This window comes from Drosophila navojoa, chromosome X, assembly GCF_054131105.1.
Source record: "Drosophila navojoa isolate 15081-1374.11 chromosome X, UAZ_NAV_1.0, whole genome shotgun sequence".
Taxonomy (NCBI): domain Eukaryota; kingdom Metazoa; phylum Arthropoda; class Insecta; order Diptera; family Drosophilidae; genus Drosophila; species Drosophila navojoa.
In genome coordinates, this window is record NC_142895.1 from 1,930,543 (window position 1) to 1,953,244 (window position 22,702).

Below are 22,702 nucleotides of genomic sequence, written 5' to 3' on the forward strand. Positions count from 1 at the left end.
GCTGGTCGCAACTTTCGCTTTTCCCTCATTTTCCTCGGGCATAAGGTCGTCGTCGGCGTGGGGCTGGGGCTGGGGCTGGGGGTGGTTATCGCCAATTGAAGCAGAGCAAAGTAAACAAATTAAATAATGTTAATAACGAAATCTTGTTTTCAACATAAACAGCAAATATGCAAATGTCTTCATAGCAACGAAACCTGCTGAGCTCGCAGCTCGCTGCAAATTACCAACTGGGCCCCATCGAAACTGCCTCGGTCTCTCGGACACACTCAGCTCAGCCAACCCTACCCTGCCACTCCCCCCTCCCCCCCCCCCCCCCCCCTGCCTTAGCTCTTTGTAAATACAATGCAGAGAGATGCGAGCACTGAGATATGGGCAGTCGGGCGTTTGAACCCGAATATCTTGCATTAGTTGTTGTTGCTGTTGTTGTTGTTCCTCTCAAACAAAGAGCCAAAGGAATATTATTTCAGTCAGACAATTTGCATTTAGATCTCTAAGGGCAAACAATTCAAGAAGGGAAGCCCGAAAAAAATGGAATACAAATCGAATTAAACTGATTTATTGATCTAAATCATTCAAGTCTTTAAAGGTTTTAATATCCATACAGACAGTAGCATCTAGACTAGAATTTTTTCTAGTAAATGTTATTGAATTGGATAGAATCCGACTTTATGCCGGTCAATTGTAGCAAAATTTAATCGCGCTTTTCTTTAGTTTTCCATTGCTCTATCACTCTGCTCAGATTCCCAAAGGAAAAAGTCAAAATCCATAGCTCTCTTTGTCACTTATTCGATATATGCAGATGGACATGCAGAAATATTTCATGTAACAATCAGAGGTGGGCAAGCATCGATACTAACGATAGTTATTCAACACTCATTTAGGGTGACCACAGATATTTAAGAACAATCGATAGTAACGATAGTAAAAGTAGAGAGAATAAGAATTTTAGGTGTTTTCTGTCATACAATCACAATTATTATTTAGAGTATGGAAATTTTTCTCTCAGTGTATCGCTAGTTTGCTGCACAAAGATTGCATTTTGGCCATTGAGTGTGGATGACGAGCGAATCGGCAAACGGGAATTGCACTTTGATATGTTGGAGTCAAGTTTATTTATATGACATCTACACACACACACACACACCTACACTCACACTTGCATGCAGGTATTACCTGCTATAATTCCTGTCAAACTGGATGCGGCTCAACGTCCAAGAACTGGGGTTGTTTTTTTTTTACGTTGTTGTGGGTGGGTAGAGCGATGATGGGGTCGGATTTTGGGCTGGGCGTTGAGTCCGGCGCGCGTCAGTCAGTCAAGTGTAAAATTAAAAAATATCAACAGAAAATTCCTTTGGCGGTGCTTCAATTTTCTGTGTGAGTTTTACACAATTTCGTGTTGTTGCTATTCGAAAATCTGGCTGCGCGCCAGGCGCCAGCAGTGGGGTATATTGGCTAGCAGAGAAGTGAAAAGCTCCTGTATGAGTGCATACCTATAGAGTGCATGAGTGAAAGAAGATTCCCGAAGCTGAATGAATCACATCTGATGGGAGTTTTGGAATTTTGATCAAATCGAATCAACTTTGAATAGTTTTTCAGGCACTGCAGCTCGATCCATGGGGAATGGAGACAAGTCACTCGGGTTTCTTTTACATTTGACATGACTTTTTAAACTTTAAATGAAATTTTACTCTCTACACTCTCTACTCTCTGAGAAAAACTTCATTTGCCAAAAATCTGGATTCAATATCACTTGTTACAGAGTATTCTGCAGTCGGGCCTTGCTGCAACTTTGCTGTGGCTCTGGCTGCTGCTGCCGCTGCTGTTGTCGTTAAGCAGCAACAAAAGCAACAGGAAGTACAACAATTGCATTGTTGTCGTCCGCTCGCAATTAGCAGGCATTGAGCCAGCCTGACTGGCTGGACCGCAGGCTGTGTCCAAACCTCGGCTGCGCTGCCTTAAACGCATTTGGCCATAATGCGAAAAGCACACGGCTCGCTGACCAGGTAAACCATAAAGCCAGAAAGCCTCGACGGCAGACGGGGGGGAGAGACGTCTCCCAGCTTAACTCGCAAGCAAATCTCGGCAATTTGTCAACTTTCCTCATTTCCAGCATGACAAATCGCTAGAGAGCCTAGCACAGGCAAGAGCTGGAACTGGAGCATGGAGGGTGCATCCGAACTAATGTCAAAATTCAATTGGAATTGACAATATTTGCGCAAAAGGCAAATCATAACAAATAGAAAATAATATTATGCAAATGCTGGGAGTAAAGAAAAAAGAAAAAAGAGCAGAGTGGACCGAAGATGGTACGACGAACTACTCCGCAAAGGAGTTGGGGAACGAGGAACGAGGGATGAGGGTTGTGCTTTGTGGGCTGTGGGTCTTGAGGGTTGCTCATATTGTCTTTGGGCTCTCGCTGGCATTCTTATCGCATTACGTAACAGGCCGCAGACTTGAGCTCGAATAACACAAAAACCAAACCAAAGAATAGCTCATGTGTGCCCAGAGGGGGTGTATCGGTGACTGGGGCTTGGGGTAGACGAAATTGTGGGTATGCATTTCGCATTCGATGCGGCCGAGGGGTTGCGAATGCGGAAACACGCATCAACATTCATTTAGTTTTGCAAAAGATGTGGCCAACAGATAGCAGCGGCATTTTCATTGTTTTTACCCCACACACCGACCCCCCCCCCTCCACTCTCACTCGCTCTCACTCACACTCTTTCTGTCCTGGTTTTAATGTCCTCCTTTAATTTTCCAAATAAGAAAGCGATTTTAAAATGCAAATTTTCCCAAGTCTGAGGCAGACAATCAATAGAGAGCAGCTCAGACTTTAAGAAGCTTTAAATAGGTACAGGAGACTATTGAGTGGGCGAATTGTATGAAGGCTAGCGAGAAGCGTATGAGGGGACAGACAGGAACTGATAGACATTTTTTATTGTGGAGTAACTTTGCTTCTAACTATTTTCTCTAACTATTTCTCTACAGTCAACTCTCTCTCATGGCGTCCCCACCTATCTTATTTTCGCTTCTCTCTCTCTGTCTATCTCTTTCTCTTTATTCTTTATCTCTTTTCACTGTCTTTTTTTTCCATGACTAACTCTGTCTCCCTTTATCATTTCTCTCCTCTTATTTTTACCTCTGTTTCTCTTTCTCTTTTTCTATTTATGTCTATTTCTTTTTCTCTCTCGCATTATTTTCTCTCTGTTATTCTCATTCTATGCATCTATCTTTCACTCTCTCTCTATATATATATCTCTATCTATCTCTCTCTTTTTATTTTTCTATCTATCTCTCTCTTTCTCTCTCTATTTATCTCACTCTATGTCTGTCTCTCTCTATCTCTCTCTCTATGTCTGTCTCTCTCTATCTCTCTCTCTCTCTCTCTTCCTCTCTGCAGCTCTCCTTGTCTGTACTTCTATCTCCTTCTCTCTCTTTGTATGTTGCTCTATCTCTATATACATCTCGAGCTATTGATGTATCTCTAACTTTCTCTCTTACTCTTTAGCTTCTCCATAGGTTTCGATAAGCCACGTCCTCTAATACTAAATACTTTAATTCCTACCTATCCATATCATTGGCTTGCCAGTTTTAGCTTCCTCAAATTCTCCTGGGCTCTTCATTGCTTCCAAATTAATCTTCAGTTGAGTTCACCTTCCCATATCACTCTTCTCTGTCTTAAGGGCTTCTCATCAGCCCTGCTGATGCCTTCGCTCTTAGCTAAGCCGCTCGCATTCCTCTGTACTCAAAGCCAAGACTCGCTGCTGTTCACGGCATTTACTTACGCGTCTCGCTTTGTCTAATTTCTCAACTCTTTATGTGGCCGAGTTAAGACTAGAAAACGCTTCTCGCTTGTCGGTTCACGCCCTCGCTGGGCTGTTAACCCCTGGAGCGAAGTTGGGCGCCCTCTTGTGCATTACATTTCTAATCCAGTGTTGACCATAAAACATAAATGAATTTCCCGAGCGGGCGTACGAGCGACGCGTCGACAGCAGCGTCATAATTTTCAATTTGTATGCCCAATATTAATATCGATTGTGGCAGACAGCAAACAGCATCAACTGCCGCCCCGCCCGTCCCACACCGCATCGGAAGGGAGAAAAGACATAACAATAAAATGTTTATGCCGTGGCTAACCCTTTCGCAGCAATGGCCTGGCCACGGGCCCTGGCGCATGATGTAAGGGCAGCGCGTTAAAGGCTTACTAAAAACAACAGCTAGACCAACCACATCCCACCCCCAATCCCCTCCCATAGGTTTTTTCTTTTGGCCCTTGTCATTTTAGACACAATTTAAGTAAGCGTAAAACTGCAAATTGCTGCTCGCCCAGCCCAGCCCCGACCAAACAGTCGAGTCGAGTCAAGTCGAGTCGAGCGTGGGGGCGTCCACAATAAATTCAACTAGCACGCGTCTCGGCACTGTAATGCACTTTAGCCGAGACTCTCGACTGGCGACTGGCGACTGGCGACTCTTGAGTGGAAAGTGAAATGAGTAGCAAGTCGTGGCAAGGGAGTGGGGATGGACTGGGCTGGGCACATGGACTTTCTCTTGGGCACATTGTCTCGGCCAGCCAGACGCTTTGCATAATGAGATGACAACCCTCGAAAGTCAAGTTGGCTCGGACGCGAATCAATTTGTCATCATTTTAAATATATTTATGCGATTTGCAGTGCTTAAAAGTAAGCAGAGAGAAGCTCGAACAAGCGACATTAGACGCACGTCTCGCCCGTTGGCCAGGAGCAAAAAGTCTGCCAAGGACAGGAGAGTGAACAGCGACTGCTCGGGCCAGAGAGAACTTGGGAGAAACTTGCAGCGCCCATATGGCGTGGGTAGCGTGGGGGCTAGGGGGGTGGGGCTTGTAATCGCATTAGTTGCACATTTTATTGCTTTGACACAGGGCACCTGGCCCATTGGCCACGTCGACAAGTCACAGATCTGTTGACATGTGCTCGATACCGGAGGCAAGTAAGCATCTTGCTCGACATGCTGTAATTGCCAGTCGGCAGCTGCCGCTGCACCGTTCGAGCCAGGTTAATAGCGATAATAGGCTTAAAGCGTGTACCACACACAGCCACAGTCTCACGCAGCTCTCGAGAGGTAAGTATTTCTCAAGGCAACTCGCATCTATTGTACCGCCACTGCACTTTAATACATATGTGAGCACTAGAATGTAAGTCTGCCCTCTGGTATATACTAATACAATAATACCAAATACTAGCATAAGAAAGATATAAGCTTTTCCAAGTATATTAAAACCGAGTTATACAAAAAATACCATAATATACAAGAAATACTAAATATTTGGTATATTCTTAAATATACCAAAACCTAAAGCCATCTACCATACCTAACATATGGTATATCAAAATGTATCAAACCATACAAAATACCGAAAAATACAAAAATACTAAATATGTAGTATATTCTTAAATATACCAAAGCATTCAACATCTACCATAAACACCTAGCTTCTCCAAGTATATCAAAATATACCAAACCATAAAAAATACTGAAAAATACTAAATATGTAGTATATTCTTAAATATACCAAAGCATTCAACATCTACCATAAACACCTAGCTTCTCCAAGTATATCAAAATATACCAAACCATAAAAAATACATAAATATACAAAAAATATTAAATATTTGGTATTATCTTAAATATACATACCAGAACATTCAAAGTCTACCATACGCACCTAGCTATTCCTTGTGTATCAGAATATACCAAACCCAAAATATACCAAAAATACTAAATATTTGATATATTCTTAACTATACCAAAACATTCAAACTCTACCATACGCACCTAGCATACCAATCAAACTTAAGTGTTCCTAAATATACCAAAATATTCTCAACATACCATATAATTACAATGAAAAATACTAAAACTAAAGATCACAAGTTTGAATATACCCAAAAAAAGTAAACCAAATATTTCTATAAGCAAAAAAAGCATACCAAATATACTAGCCATACGAGACTTAGAATAGTATCACTTACTAAAGCATACCAGATACTAAAAAATACTAAAAAAAAAAAAACAAAGTTATAGATGATAATAATGGTATACAAATAAATGAAACTTGACAAACATACCAACATACATGAAGCACATCAGATATACCATAAATACCAATCACACCTAGTATATGAATTGATGTGACTTTTAGTTGCCAGAAGTACTGGGGTCAAAGGTCTCTGCCAGATATGCACACATTGTGGTAATGCCCCACGGACTACCTGAGGAGAGTTTCGTAAACTGACGGGCTCTGGAGCTTTGGTCTATATCTGGCTGGAATCTTTGACACTTGCTTCAACGGTATTTTTATAGGTATTATGCTTTCTTTGCTTATTTATAGCTGTAAATAAAAGTTTAGCCGCCATTGTCTATGGGAGAAGGCGTCCCAGCGGGACGTCGGCTTTGGTGTGATGAGGTGGGCGTGGCACAGCAACAAATGCCGTTAGTCAACTCTTCTTCAAGCTGACGCTTTGTTTTTGTTGCTGTTTTCTTTTTTCGGTATTTTTTTTTTTTTTGCGCTGGATTTTGCATTTCGCACTCATTAATCTTGAACACAAAGCGGTCGAAAGCGCAGAACATGAAAAATAGAAAGGAAAAACAAGAATGCAATAAAAAATACAACAACAACAACAACAGCTAAAGGAATAAAAATGAGAAGCAAACAAAGAGGCGAACAAGAAAACGTGAAATAAATTTAAATCTTGCCTTTTGCAGGCAAAATCTAATAAAAATCCATTTCATTTGATAACAAACAGCGCCAACAGCAGCAGCAGCAGTTGCAGCGACAGCAGCAGCAACAGGGGCAGCAGCAGCAGCAGCAGCAGCAGCAGCAGCGACAGCTTGCTGCAACAAGCAGCTGATGCGCCTGCCTGCAAAATGGATTACAGCAATTTGCTTTGTTGCACAAACAGACAACGAGAACGGGCCAAGCCCGAGCCCGAGCCAGAGTCTGAGCAGGCCAAGCCAAGGCAAGTCTGGCCAATATGCCTTTGGATATCATATGGAACAGGGTATGCCTGGCTGGCCACTATTAATAGAGTTTGCCGCGCTGCGCCTGAAATTTACATAATCAACAAATAATTATGCGGCAGCTGCCGCCCGTTGATGCAACAACAGCTTCCAGTTGCCTTTGTTGTTGGGGGCCAAAAGTTGCCAGGCCAACAGGCGCCACATGCGTCCCCTCACACACACACACGCACGCACACATGTATACTAATGGACAATTGACCCTCATCAGGCGGCGGGCAGCATGCGGTTACATTTGATGTTGTCCTTGCCCCAGCCGCCCCAAAAAGTGTTTGTGGCTCGGCTCGGCTGCCTATGAGCAGACACACACACACACACACACATAGACACTGGCCAAACACCCACAAATGATGCCATTGTACATGACAATATGTGGTTGAAATAGCACACACACACACACAGACACACACAGAGACACACACACACACACAGCTTGTCTGTGTTTTTGTCGTCGCAGTTGCTTTCAAAGTAATTGCGCATATAAAATGTTGGGGGCGCCCCCTCTAACGGCCAGCAGCCGTACTACTAGTAGACAGTGGTTAAGCAACAACAACAACAACTAACTACAACAACAACAGCTACGCATAAAAAGTGCAATAGCAGCGCACTGCTCAAGTGTAGGAGCAGCCATAAACATGCAAACTCAATTAAAACGATTTCTCATTAAGGCCATTCAGCGGCATCGAACGGTACCAAGGCCATGCCCCACACACACACCGCCACATGAAGTGGGTGGAGAGGAGGAGGGGAAGAGGGGAGGAGGAGGAGGGTGCTCTGTACACACTGTCAGATTTCATTAATTATCGTTTGTAAAAGTCACCACCAGGCTGAAGTACATTGAGCACCGCATCAAGCCAAGCCACGCCCACCGGTAGCCAGTGCCCACACCCAAACGCTGTCAGCCGCAGCTACGCACAACGTGTGTGCGTGAGTGTGTGTGTGTGTGTGTAGGCCTCTTGATGGGCCGCCAGTTGATAAATGCAAATGAAGCGCATGATTTACGAAGCCACCGACCGACCTAGACCGACCTAGACCGACGTAGACCGACCTAGACCAGCTTGTCACTTACCAACTGCCTGTCAGCATTTGACAGTGGCGGTAGAGCAGGAGCTGAGGCGAGCACAATTCGATATCCGGCCTAAGCTTAAGAGATTCATAAGAACTTGCGCCTGAAGCAGAACTTGAGCAGAGCTTAGATCAAACTCAACATTTGAGAGCAGGAGCTAAGCACAGGTAGAGCAGATCAAGATAACAGCAAATACCACTCTTAGTTCACATGTCTCGCATCACTTCTCCACTCTCATCCCATCACAGAATCAAGTCAAGTTCAAGATCTGAGCAGAAACTCGTCTGGGCCCAAGTTCACTTAGAAAGTGAATGCGACATGAACTTGAAATACTCGCAGCTCTAATGACCCTACCAGTTGAACTGGCGACATAGCCATGGAACACCATGGCACACCAATCGGACTTATTGGTTGCATTTGGTTCGGTTCGCTTATAATTGACAGTTGCAGCTGGCGTTGCTCGAGCATTTGATATGCGGATAATGTTAGCGAATCCAAGGATAATGTACACAATTTCAGCGTTAAACAAACTTATTTCCGCTGCTTGCGTGTTCCTCCTGTTCAGCTACCCTACATGCGGATTGCACCAATGGGTGCAAGGGATGTGATGGACCGAGCATGCAATCGGCCCTAGAGAGTAGAGAGTCTGTTGCATTAGAATGAGGCTTCTGGTCGTCAATTTGACTAGAGCTTGGCATGAGCTATAGGCACTGAGCTCTTGCTAGAGGGCAACAGCAACTTGACAGTCGCTTGACACTAGCTTGACATGAGGTGCAAGTCTTAGCTATTACATTTGAGCTAAAAATTTGTGTAAGCCTAAGACGTCATTGTGCGTCTCCTAAAGACTAACACTAATTTGACAGCAGCTTGACATGAGCTTGACAAGAGCTACCAGAGTTATAAAAGGCAGGCTCTAAACTAAATTTTTGATTGTGCTTGAGCTACCGAATAGCTACAATTTGACATGAGCTTGACATGCAGCAAGATTTTTAACATGAGCTACAAGAAGTATAAAAAGGCAAGCTCCAAACTGAATATGAAATAGTGCTTGAGCTACTGAGTAGCAACCATTTGACAGCAGCTTGACATGAGCTTGACATACTGCAACTGCTTTAACATGAGCTACAAAATTTATGAAAGGCAGACTCTAAGCTAAATATATGTAATTATGCTTCAGCTATCGAGTAGCAACAATTTGACAGCAGCTTGACATGAGCTTGACACGTCTGCTAGCAAAGTCTTTGCATAGATTAGAAGGGGTCTAAGTGATTGCTTTTGTATATTATAGGGTAACAGTCAGTCGAGCATAATCAGCTGCTTGTTGTTGGGTTTTGGCGTTTGGCTTTCGCTTTGGCTGCAACTTGGCAATTTTATGCTTCAATTTCCGTTTCCTGTAAAGCGAGCAGCACTCGCAGCCATCACGCGGCGCGTCATTGCCAATTGAGTTGCCTTACCCGCGACACAGACAGACAGATAGACAGACAGACAGTTGGTAGAGGGAGCTAGATAGATAGAGAGAGAGAGAGTGGGAGAGAGAGGGTGGGAGTGGGAGAGGGAGAGGGAGTTATATGTACCATATAAAATTGTATTTCTTGTTTTCTGCTGCTGCCATTTCTTTACTTTACTTTTCTTTTCTGTTTTATGACCCACACTGAGCATTACCTGTGCGTCTGTCTGTGTGTGTGCCGCACCATAAAAACCGTACCGAACCGAAACCGAAACAACCCAGCCGCGTTTTCTTCCTCTTTGTTTAGTTTTTACAACTGGCAGCGCAGCGTCTTCCACAGCGACATTTGACATTTGATATGCCTTAATCAACTATAAAAGCATATACATCCATGTATATGTACCAGACAAAGACAGGTCGTCTATTGGGCTGGGTGGTGCCGGTGGCTCGGTGGCTCGGTGGCTCGGTGGTTGCAGCAACATGTGGCCATCAAATTGACGGCAAACTTTCCTAAATAAATAATGCACACAGAAACTCTGAATTTAGTTAGTTCTCTTACACTTTTTGCCCAATGCTCCGATTTCGAGCTGAGCCCCCAGCCCCGGCTGGAGCGCCATGTCGAGCCGGCTATTAGGGGTGAACAGCCGGCTCGAGTGTTGCACTCTCCGCTGAGGGGTTGGGGATGGGATGGGGGGAGTCAGGCTGATTGTCCAGTTAAGCGGCAATCATCATTCGCTGCGACATGTCCTATCCATTTATTTCGCTCGTGCATTTAACTATCGGTTAGCAGAGCTCGATGAGCTTTAAGCTTGAATGACATCAAGTGGGAAAGAATCTTCCGGCCATATAGAAACAGCCAACAGTCTAGCGACTATTGCCTCAATGTTCAGCTGAAAAATATGCAACACTTTTCGGAAATTGTAGCCAACTTTTAGAAGGCCTCGAGAATAAGCTTCGTGTCAAGTTATAGATTTGCCTAGGTTTTCAATGAGCGAAGCTACATGGCATACAAATGTAGAATATGCATGTTTATGTAATCAAGATAAAACACAATGGTTTTTGAATATATCTCCCAGTGGGCGTATTGTATCCGTAGGGCTATCCGATGGGCCCATCAAATGAGATTGATTCAGGATATCATATATAGATATGATCCGGAACCCATTGAAAATGGTAAATATGGGTATAATGGATATGTGAAACGTATGTAACAGGCAGAACGAATCATCGCAGAGCCCATAAAGTATATATACACTTGACTACGGCGATGAGCCCTGTCCATATGAACGCCAAGATCTCAGAAGTTATAAGAGCTAGAGAGCTGAAATTTTGCATGCTTTCACGTGTATACCATACGCAGTACCAGGTTATTATAGTTTTTCAATAACTCACCCGATAACCTGTTTATCGAGAATAATCGATAGATTTCTTTTTCTGATTTCAGCCTAATATGAATACCATGAAACCTGAAGACTAATATGTATACATATATATATTTAATGGATACGAACATTTTGTTATTCATAAATTTTGGATACCACGCCCCCCTCGCACACCAATTAAAAAGAACGTATTTTAAGTACTAGAGACTTGTGCTATGGAATATACACACATTTAAGCACTATGATTATTCATTGAGATAGTCCCTCTACAAGGGAAATTATTCAACAGCTCTTGCCCTCACGAATAATTATCCATTGAAATTCAAATCGAAAGCAAATTGAAGACCTGTAAAACGTATGTAGCTAAACGTATTATACTATACTATACTAAAGTGGGAGAGAAGCATCTGATGTGTGGCAGAAAAAACGCTTAGTTAAATGCTGAAAGGAAATAGCAAAAGGCAAACATGAAATTAAATAAAAGTTGCGCTGCGCAGCTAGCTGAAAATTTTAATTATATTTGCAATTGCAATGCCATAAATTTTCGGTACAAAAACACGCACGCCTAGGGGGAGGGGGAGACTGGAGCTGGAGCTGAGCTCCACACCTACAGCACATGGTGAGGGGCCGCAGAGTCGCGGCAACCAAAAAATATGTGCCAAGATATTTTAATATGACCAAAATGCTGGCTGGGGAGAGCTAAGATTGGGGTTTGAGTTAGAGGGGAGCGGGGGAGGGGGGGAGCGGTAGAGTGGAGTCTGGTGCTGTTAGGTTGCTTTTGGCAACACTTAAACGGCGGCACAGCGCGAGTTGTCGCTGTGGAGGGGTTTTTTGGCAAAAAGTAAACCTTAAATTAAATTGCAATTTGTGGCTTAATTTATTTTTATCGCACACAGCGACTGAGACAGATAGAAAGCCGAAAACCGAAAGACACACACAGAAGTTAAAGTGTATACTTAGTGGCTGCACACACACACACGCACACACACACACACACACACAGAGACACACGCTCACCTGCGGCTGGCATTTGGCTGTAATGCTATTATTGGAATTTTAATTTCCTATTTTAAAGCTGTCGAGAGGCGCCCAAGCACAGCCACCTAAGAGTGTGCGTGTGCGTGTGTGGGTGTGTGCGTGTGTGGGTGTGTGGCATGAGTGCTTGCTTCCGTTTTAGCCAGGCTTTGTTTTGGCTTTCACAAGTAGCTGTTGCCTTTACAACCTGCCCGCTTCCTGCTGCCACCGCTTTGGATTTTCTGGTGTGCAATTTCACGCGAAGTTACGGCGCATCAATCAAAGCGTGTGTCTCGCTGTCTCCCTTTCTCTCCCTCTCTCCCTCTCTCTCTTACTCTGTCTGTGTGTGCGTTTTGTGGTGGCAGCTATTTGAGGTCTAGCTAGGCTATAAAGCCAGCAACAGCGCCAACAAACCCATCCAATCACTCGAATCAGACTAAGCCAAATGTCAGCTCTACTTCCCAGTTTGTAGGCGATTTTAGAATTAGTTTCAAAGTCATATATGTATAGATCTATATGTGTATGTTCTTAAAGTGATATTTGTTTCGTATCCCTATTTCACACTCTACTTTATGCTACATAATATATGTAGGTATCAAGGTCTCATAGTTAAGATGTCAAAGCTTGGGCCACACAGTGCACTTCACAATGTATTGGCCAGTTCTATTACAGTCACACTCAAATGTTATCGATAAGTTGAGCAGCTATCGACTAGCTTTCGATAATAACATCACACTTATCGATTAAAGCTAGATTCGATAGCTAATAGCTGGAATACGCAGGGATTATTGGCTCTAGTCCTGCACCTCGCTATCTCTCTCTCTCTCTCTCTCTCTCTCTCTCTCTCTCTCTCTCTCTCTCTCTCTCTCTCTCTCCCTCTCTCTCGCTCTCGCGCTCTCTCTCTCTTTTTCCTGTTTGAATTCAAGTCATGTATCAAGATCTCAAAGTTAAGAGCTCAACGATTAGGCTGTCACACTCGACTGTTATCGATAACTTGAGCAGCTGCTGAAATTTAGATATCGATAGTAGCATCACACTTATCGATTCAAGCTAAATTGAAGTGTAGCCTCGCATTTCGCCATCTCTCTCTGTCCTTCTCTATCTCTCTCTCTCCCTCTTTCTATCTCTCTCTATCTATATCCCTCTCTCTATCTCTCTCTATTTCCCTCTCTATCTCTTTCTTTCTCTCTATCGCTATCTCTCTATCTCTTTCGTTCTCTCTATCTCAATCTATCTATCAGTATCTCTCTCTCTCTTTCTTTCTCTGTAACTCTTTCTGTCTCTCTATCTCTTTCTCTCTCTCTCTCTGTCTCTCCCTCTCTATCTCGGTCTCTGTCTTTCTCTCTGTGCTTCTCTTGCTCTCTCTATCTCGCTCTCTCTCTGTTTCCTGTTTGAACTTTAAATAAAGCCAAATAAGCTAAATCCTGAACGGCTTGATATCTCAATGTCAGACAGGCAAGACCAAAGGCGCCTTTCAATGCGTGCGGGAATACCAAACAAATACACGAAAAAAAAGAGCTTTTGGTGTGAAAAGAGGAAGTATGCCATACACACACACACACATACACACACACACACACATACTTGGAGTAGCTGAGGTTGTGGCAGCCATGTGGACAATGCCGTTGACTGTGACACCTTTGTGGCATATCAAACGGAACTATGCGGAACGAACACGTGAAAACACGCGCCCAGCAACAACAACAACAACAGCAACAATAGCAACAACAAAACATGCCAGGGACAATAACTTCATCTAGCGAACGATGAGGCAGAGCGCACAGACACAATGCACAGCAGTTGCGAGTAGAACAAGGATTTCGTAATTTGATGCCAGGACGAGGTGGAGCCGAATGAAGGACGGCGGCAGCAGACGGCGGGCCGAAGGAAGGTGAGAAGGCAAGAGAACACTGGGCATAATAGGCGTAAACCGGAAGTTAAGTGTAAAAATAATAATAAAGGTGTGCGTGTATGCTCGTCTGTGTGTGTGTGTAGTGTGTGTGTGTAGTGTGTGTGTGTGTGTGTGTGTGTGTGTGTGTGTGTGTGTGTGTGTGTGTGTGTATTGGAGTTTGTCTATGTCTTGCTGCTGCTGTTGCAATTGCTGTGCGCCCTTCTATGTTTTGTACTGCGTACATGTGTGTGTGTGTGTGTGTGTGTATTTGGCACCCGCACCAACCCCCCCCCCACACTCCTGCTGTTCGACGCGCCCCCTTCAACATTTGACTTTTGCTTTTCGCCGCTTGCTATTGAAATTTATATACATGAACTTGTCTCTCGAGCTGTGTGTGTGTGTGTGTGTGTGTTGGTGTGTTTGTGTGTGTGCGCGCCTTCGTTTAGGGTAAATGTCTCCCCAAGGATAATTCGGGCATGAAATTACAATCGAAGTGATGCAAAAGTGTTGGCGCCTTTTGTCTACCATTGTTGCGACCCGCAGCCACAGCCGCAGTCCGTAGCAGCAGCAACAACAACAACAACAACAACAATGGCCATTAAGTTGAGCAACAACAATACAACATACTAAAAAGAAAAATTTACACAATAAAAAAGTGAAATACCTTTGTTCATTCTGAAGTTTCAATACTCTAAGAGAGCAAGAGCTATGGCTAAGTGATGCAAGTAGAGTAGAGAGAGCTGGGAGGTGAGGCAGGGGTACACCTGAGATTAAGTAAGACTTAAGTGTAAGGTCATGCCATGGAGGTAGGTAGATATAAAGCCAAGATATGGTAGATATAGAAACATCTAGGCAAAAAATATATGAGCACAGTTATAGCTATATAATAGTTTATGGATATATCTCAATGTACGGACATAGACAGATCATATATTAGATATCTTAGCTCGGTTTTAACTATATAACTAAAGTATAGAAATGAGATCTGGGCTTAGAGACTTAAGACAAACGTAATATTTCATATATATAAGAGAATAGGTCCTCTCCCTAGAGTTCATAGATACCATCCTATCTTCTTGATATAATTTCCTTTAAACTGCATTTTCCAACATAGTTTGATGTATATATTTTGAATGTATATAAGTTCTACGACAGAAAGGATATACTACATACATTCATGCCCAAGTTTTCATCGTGTTGCTCTATCTGTATCTTCATCTCCTCAAGTTTTCATCGTGCTGCTCTATAACTTCATTTCCGCTCAAATATAACTCAACTCCAACTACCTATTGCTCCTACGATTCCTCACATCTTCGCTTTAAGCTGCCACACTCGCCTCTACCAAGCACCCGGTATGCCTTACGAGCTGCTTCAGCGAATCGCGCGACCCTCGCATAGAGCATGCAAAGAAAAAGAAAACATAAAAATGGAAACAATGGAACCGTTGCCTTTTTTTACACAATGCCCAGGGAAGTTGGCAAGTGGTAGGGGCAGGCAGGGGGTGCTGTTGCCTGTCACGCCCACAGGTAAGCAGCTTCCACCTTTCAGTCTCCCAACTGGCGCTCCTATCAGCCGTAAATACCATTTGCTACAGTCGAATTTGACAGGACTTGCTCGACATTATGTTCACCCTGCATGGGTCGTAGGTCTATGGGACGGTGCGGCCTCTACGCATTTAGACTCTTTTAGTTTGTGCTTTTCTTTTTAATTTTTGCTTTATTGTGCGTAAGTTGTGAGCTCAAGCCAGGTGATCCGTGCAGCATTAACAACAACAACAACAACAGCACCGGCAGCACCGGCAGCAATCATCCCCATGTCGTACACATCTACCCCAACTGCAGGCGCATCTAGCTTCGACTTCGTCCTCGCCCCGTAAACCCAATTCAATTTCTCCCACACATCGAATTTTCTTGGCTTGTTTTGCCACAGCTACCGTTACGTATGCTTTATGCTCTGTTCGTGTTGTTGTTGTTGTTGCTTTTTAATACATTTATACGGTCATATTTCTTGGTTTTCATTTATTTAAGCATTGCCTTCGTGCATCTATCTTGCGCACGTTGCGCACCATTAAAACAGCTCTACCCAACGCATGGGGGGCCATTGCAAGTCTCTTCTGCTCACGCATGATATGAATAGTACGATAATATGACTAGTGTAGCAAAAGCTCTTTAGCTATCCGGGAATGGGAACAAAAGAGAACTGTACTAGAATTGGTGGCAAGTGAAGAAAAGAGACAGAAAGAAGCGATGAGCAATAAGAAGATAGATACTGAGATGAAAAGATTCTGGCAAGGAAAGAGAGTGAAAAAAGAGAAGAAAAGACGTAGAAGGAAAGAGAGGGAGAAGGTAAGAGGAAGGAAGAAACAGATAGAAATATGGAAATGAAAGAGATTCAGGGAGAGAAAAAGCGAGATTGATTGGATTAAGTGAAAGAAAGGGGAAGAGAGAGAGAGAGAGAGAGAAAGGGAAAACGAGGCAGTATAAACAGATGAAGCAGTATGCTATGAGAAAGAAGGAGAGAGATATGAAAGGAATGCATTAGAAAGAGAACTTGATCGAATGAGGAAAATATTAGAAATAGGAGAGAAAGAGATGTAAATATAGAGGATAGAATAAGATTGAAAAGCAAAACTGAAGAAAAAATAGAGAGATAGATAGATAGATAGCGAGAGAGTTGGAACATAGAAAGAGTCGACAAGATATATGTAAATGAATTGGGAAGTATATCGATAAAGGTAAAGATAGAGAAAGAGCGAGAGAGAGAGTAAATGATAAAAAAAAGAAAAAAAGAGAACAAAGAGTTTGACTCACAGAGAGAGAGAGAGAGAGAGAGAGAGAGAGACACACATCTAAGATAGAAAGAGATAGATGACTGAATGCAATTCGCTTACCTTTGAGCTGCGCTTGTTGCAACAAATCCGAATTGAATCAAATTTAAATCGCATTTTTACCTTTACGCTCAGTTTAATTGAGTTCCATTTGGCAGTAAAACAAATGTGATTAACGCACCCATAAAAACGGCTGTGTTCAAAGTCCAATATCATTTCGCTTGATGTTGTTCAACAGTCTCATTTATCATTCATTCAGCGGAATTCGGGTTTCGTTTATAGATGAACTGTGTTATCAATTACATTCAGTTCGCTTGTTTTTTCTTCGGCTTTTCTCCCATTTCAGATATTTTGCGCAACGCATTCACGTTTTTAATATTTTTACAAATTCAAAGCGCTCCGACACCGGCACCGCCCCCACCCCTCCCCCATATGGGCGTGGGCCATTTCAGTGACTCATCAATAGCACATGTGACCCACTGAGAGTTGAGCGAATATCTATAAAAATCACGAGAAACGCACACACACATTCAAGGAAAGCAAATTAACGACCTATTTTTCGGTTTTTGGGGGTGGGGAGAGTACTCCCCCCTCTGGTGGAGATCCAAAACATTTCTTTAGATACACATGTATGTATCCATGTACATATATGCACATATAGAATGTCAGCCGCCCCCTTAGCTTAACAGCTTGGCTTCAGAGCTGACTAGGGTAGTCACACACACACACACACACAGAGAGAAACACGCAGAGGCACACACACACACACACACACGCACACGCATACGGAACGAAAGTCTATAAAAATCCACAAATAAAATGTCATTTGCCTGAGACGTGACTCGCATCTACTTAGAAACTAAATTAAGGATAACATTTGAAAAATTTGCACAAAATAAAATCAAGCAGGGGCGGGGCAGACGATAGGGGTAGGGGCGGTATGTTTCGCTGTAGCCGAGATCTATGCTCGCCTTAGCCCAGCCTCTCTGCCAGCAGCCGGCTCGTAAGACGCCCTGTCCAAGAGCTTAGGGCACGAAGATGCATCACAAGCAGAACACGAACCGCGACACGATGTCCTGAATGCTTAAGTTTCAAAAATAATCAAATAAGCGAGTTGAGGTATGCACGACCAAGATGATACCCTGTAGTCTGAAGAGTGACAGCATAGACAATTAATTGGAAATACCTTCTGAAGACTGGGGAAGTAGGGTATAGATCTAACATATAGTATATACGCTCTCCAAATAATCTTAATACAAGTAATACCTAGAATATACCTTATATATCCACTATCCACTCTCTATATATGTATGTATATTGCAATAATCCATTCAATTCCTGTTCACTCTCCTATAGTTCATCTTATTTCACATCAATTTCTAAGGGGTATTTCGAGCATAATATAGAAATAGAAATAAAGTATATACAATAATTTAAATTGCTTTACAATGAAACCCTAAAATGTCAATAGAGTCTCGCTATTTACTTTTTCTATTTATTCCATACAAGCGAAGCCCCCGCTCCGCCCACCTTCTCAGACCCGGAGCGCCCGTGCCCGCCCCTTGTGTAGCTTGTGTAGCTGCTGCCACCCTCTTAGTATGCAAAGTGCCGCCTTTGCATTTCTTTGGCTCGGCTGTTGGGCTCACTGTTTTTGGGCATTTTCCCTCTTATTTTGTATTTCTTCTTTATTTTTCAGTTAGTGGTGGACGCATTGAAAAGAAGTGGATAATAAAGTCTGGACTCTCACAAGGCTGGCCATCAGTCTGCGCCGTTTGCCATGCAAATGGACTACTCCAAGGCGCCAGCGTGTGAGTAATGAGGCCCGCCATGTCCGAGTCTCTGCGCCAGCATTCCATCACACTAATAGCAGCCGCCATCAAGTCGACAACAGAGCCTGCATTTAGCTCGGGGAGCAACGAGTTAGCTAAGGATCTGTGGAACTGCTGCTAATGCCTAGAGCATTGATATTGTTGCGCTGCTGCTCACTTAATGCCAGCGATTACTCGCTACTCGCTGATCCAACTACTCGTTAGATTCCGAAGGATGAATGACGAGTAAAGAGTGACGAGTAGCTAAGCGCTAGTAAGATGTAACGAGTAAGGAGCGACGACTAAAGCGTAATGAGGGAGCGAAACGAGAAACGAGAAACGAGTAACGAGAAACGAGTAGCAAGAAACGAGTAACGACTTACGAGAAATGAGTAACGACTTACGAGAAACGAGTAACGACTTACGAGAAACGAGTAACGACTTACGAGAAACGAGTAACAAGAATCGACTTACGAGAAACGAGTAACGAGAAACGAGTAACGAGAAACGAGAAACGAGAAACGAGAAACGAGGAAGGAGTAACAAGAAACGAGTAACGAGAAACGACTAACGAGTAACGAGTAACGAGAAACGAGAAAAGAGTAACGAGTAACGAGAAACGAGGAAGGAGTAACGAGTAATGAGAAACGAGAAACGAATAACGAGAAACGAGTAACAAGAAACGACTTACGAGAAACGAGTAACGAAAAACGAGAAACGAGGAAGGAGTAACGAGTAACGAGAAACGAGTAACAAGAAACGATTTACGAGAAACGACTAACGACTAACAACAAACGACTTACGAGCAACGAGTACCGAGTAACGAGCAAAGACCAGTAGATAACGAATGACGTCTAATATAATTAGAACCAAGTACTTGAGTAACGACATTTATTTACAATTAAGAAGAAAAAGAAGTGAGTTACGATTAGCCAATTGATAGTACCGAGTAGCAGGCACGAATACTCAGTGCCAAGTCTGTGCTTCAATTTGAATTTGATGTTATGGCATGGCTGTCTAATAGATTTTGCCTCGCTCGAATGCCCACTCGTTGCCTATCACTCGCTGCTCTCGTCGCTTCAGAGGCTCATTTAGCTGTCTGACTGGACACAATTGGCAAAATTTTGCCAAGCAAATGCGTGTCATGCCCCGAAGGGGGTTCATGATGAGGTTGTTTATGTGCTGACTCCTGCTACTAGCTAGACGACGAGCAGGCGTTGCCAGACATGTACAAATTAGAATGCACATGTGTGTGTGTGTGTGTGTGTGTGTGTGTGTGTGTGTGTGTGTGTGTGTGTGTGTGTGTGTGTGTTGAATAGTTGATACAATTGATGATTTGTACATAGTAGGACTTGAGTTGACTGCAGTTGAGCAAGCACAAAAGGTCATGAACTCAAGCAACCAGAGAGAAAGACAAAGAAAGAGCGAGAGAGAGAGAGTGGGAGACAGAGAGAGAGAGCAACTTGAGCTTATCTTAAGACTTGTAAATGTTCGCTTTGAAACTGCTGAGTCATTACAGATGTGAGCTGTAACCATGAGTGGGTGACAGTGGTGCCAAAGTGGGGCAGCCTTAACTCATCCACAACAACAACAACAACAACAACAACAACGATGACGTTAACACGTACATCCTGTGCTAAATATTTTCAACAGGATTTGCAGAAAAATAAAAGTGAGATGTGAGAGACGGAAGGCCAGGGGGCGTGGGGCGTGGAGCGTGGGGCGTACTACTTAGTAGACAGAGGCGAGACAGGCGAGCAACGAGCAGAATACGCATTAGCACTGCATTTAAAAAACATTTGTGGTTTTTATGCTTAATCATCATCAAGCTGACGATGCTGATGATGATGATGATGATGTTGCCAATGATCATTGTTGGGATTCCCAGCACGCTTGTATATATTAATAAAAATGCATTAGTTCACATTTATTTTGGACATAAAACGTGTCGGAGCAAGCAACAAGCGCCTCCCGTGGGGCAGTTTGACTTCGTTGAGCAGAGGCGAAAAACAAAAGCGCCGCAGATTTGCAGCGTAGTAGCACCACCGCAACCACCAAAACCGTCGTCGCCATCGCTCCACTCATTTAAAGCTTAGAGACTTTTACTTTTACAGCGAACGTTTGAAAGCAAAATAATGTACATGACAACAGACGCGGCCGACATCCCTCAGCCCTCAGCCCTCAGCCCTAAGCGCTCGGCCCACAGCGGGGACAGCGTAACTAGTGTCATGTGGGCTGGCCGCGGCACAGTGGGCCGCCCCACCACCGATGCGACGACCTGGGCACTTTCGCTCTCGCTCGCTCGTAAATTTTAGATATTCGTAGCACGTGCAAATTATGTACAATAATAAAAAAAAATAAAAATAGAAATAGAAATAAAAGCAGACAGAGATGGCGGACAGTGAAGCAGAAGCGGAGCGAAAGTGAAAGCCAGCCAGAGACTACTACGGCTGGATGGATAGCCAGCTAGATGGCTGGATAGCTCTAGATGTAGATGTAGATGTAGTACAACCTGAGCCCCAGCTGCGGGCGATACAAATCCAACCGAAAAAGGGAAAAAAGAAAAAAATAAAACAGGGTCAGGCAGACAGACAGTCGTACAACGGGGGGACAGGGTCAGGGGGCAGGGGGCGGGGGCATAGTTGCGGAACTCGTCTGGCTGTCTGACAAGTACATAAACATGTCTGCGCCTAAAAGTCTGTTGCATTTTATATGCCTAGCCCAGTCTCACCCCCCCCTGAAGGCCCCGCCCTGACAACCCGCACTGAAACTGAAACAAGAAAAAAATATTGATTTAGTCAACAAACATTTTTCAAGCAAGCGAATGTTTTGCTCTTAATAAATTTGCAGACTTATTTTTTGTTGTTGCCTTTTCGCATAGTTCTTTAACTTCGTGAGGCATACGATATTTTACTGCTCTCTCTCTCTCTGTTTCTTTGAGTATATAACGACAAGTGAGTGTGAATTTGATAGTATTTATATTATTATTATTATTATTACTAGTATTATACATGAATTTAATAGTTATAAGAAGTTGGGCTGCTCTTATCCAGATAGCTCTACTGGGAGATAATCTGAAGCCTGCAAGGAGCCGATATTTGTATTATTCTACGATTCTTTTAGGCACACATGCAGAAGAAGCGAAGGGGGCGTGGTATCTAAAATCTGTAAGTTACTAGATCTTAATATTCGCCGGGTATACACAGTAAATCTGTAGATCATCTACAAAATTTTTCAAATTTGGATTAAAAATGAAATCCATTAATCGATTATTGTCGATAAAAAGAAATAAATCTTTAATAATCTCTAATAAATAGCTAGCAAGCCCATATGGGCCGTTACGGAACGGTCGACGGAAACAACTCCGTGTCAGGTCGGGATACCGGGACATCATCTCCAAGAGCAGGACTTGTTTCGGAATGGTAGCCCCAATCATGACAATAGCTAACTTTCTATAAATTTCCTTCACCATATTATTCTGCCCCTAACTTCCATTGGTCGCTCTCTGCGGCAATAAAAATTGTAAGCTTTCCAGCTAAAGCACACTTAAATTTGCATCTTTAAGCAAAGTACTCATAATTTTGCTTTCCGTTTGCCTCTTAGGAGTCAAAAAGCTAGCTGGTATTCATTAGGAGTTTACCCACACACCAAGTGGAACGAATTGGCTCCCAGAGGTGTCGCATAATACTTAACACCCAGTGAAGTTCACGCTTATCGCTTATCATTAGCAACTTGGCAACATTCAGCATTCGGCATTCACATCCTGGGCAACCGAGAGGGAGAGGGAGAGGGAAGTGCCATAAGCTGTTGGTCTCAAATTTATAATTGTGCTCCATATTTGGTGTTTCCGTATTTACGTTACGTATTTCCGCCCCGTGTTTGTTTCACGTCTCATAACCATAACAAATTATCTCAGGTCATCAATTATGGGCGCGACACGGGCAACTCAAGAATCAGCTCCGTTTCGTACATTTTTCAGTACTTTGCTTTCTGTTCTCTTGTTTTCTTGTGTTTGCTTCGGTTTTTTGGTTGTTCGGGCAACTTTGCTGATATTTTTATTGCTTTCATTATGATTTCATGTGGCGTGAGCACGTTCTACATTCCAATTCGTGTAGGCGGGCAGTGGCTCTGCGGGCGGGGCAACCACCAACTTTTCCGTATTGAGTCAGCGCTGACGCCCATTTGTCTAGCCGCGTACTCGAGGCGCTTCACTT

At 43.3% G+C, this 22,702-nt stretch overlaps 1 protein-coding gene across 1 annotated transcript in view; it reads left to right on the forward strand.

Annotated features, from left to right (window-relative positions):
• Positions 1-14,435, forward strand: part of LOC115564709 (uncharacterized) — a 63,458-nt gene extending 49,023 nt beyond the window's left edge. Inside the window, exon 3 of the transcript XR_016197416.1 lies at positions 14,409-14,435. The gene's annotated coding sequence lies outside the window, so the exon portion shown is untranslated. The remainder of the gene's footprint in view (positions 1-14,408) is intronic.
• Positions 14,436-22,702: the final 8,267 nt, after the last annotated feature.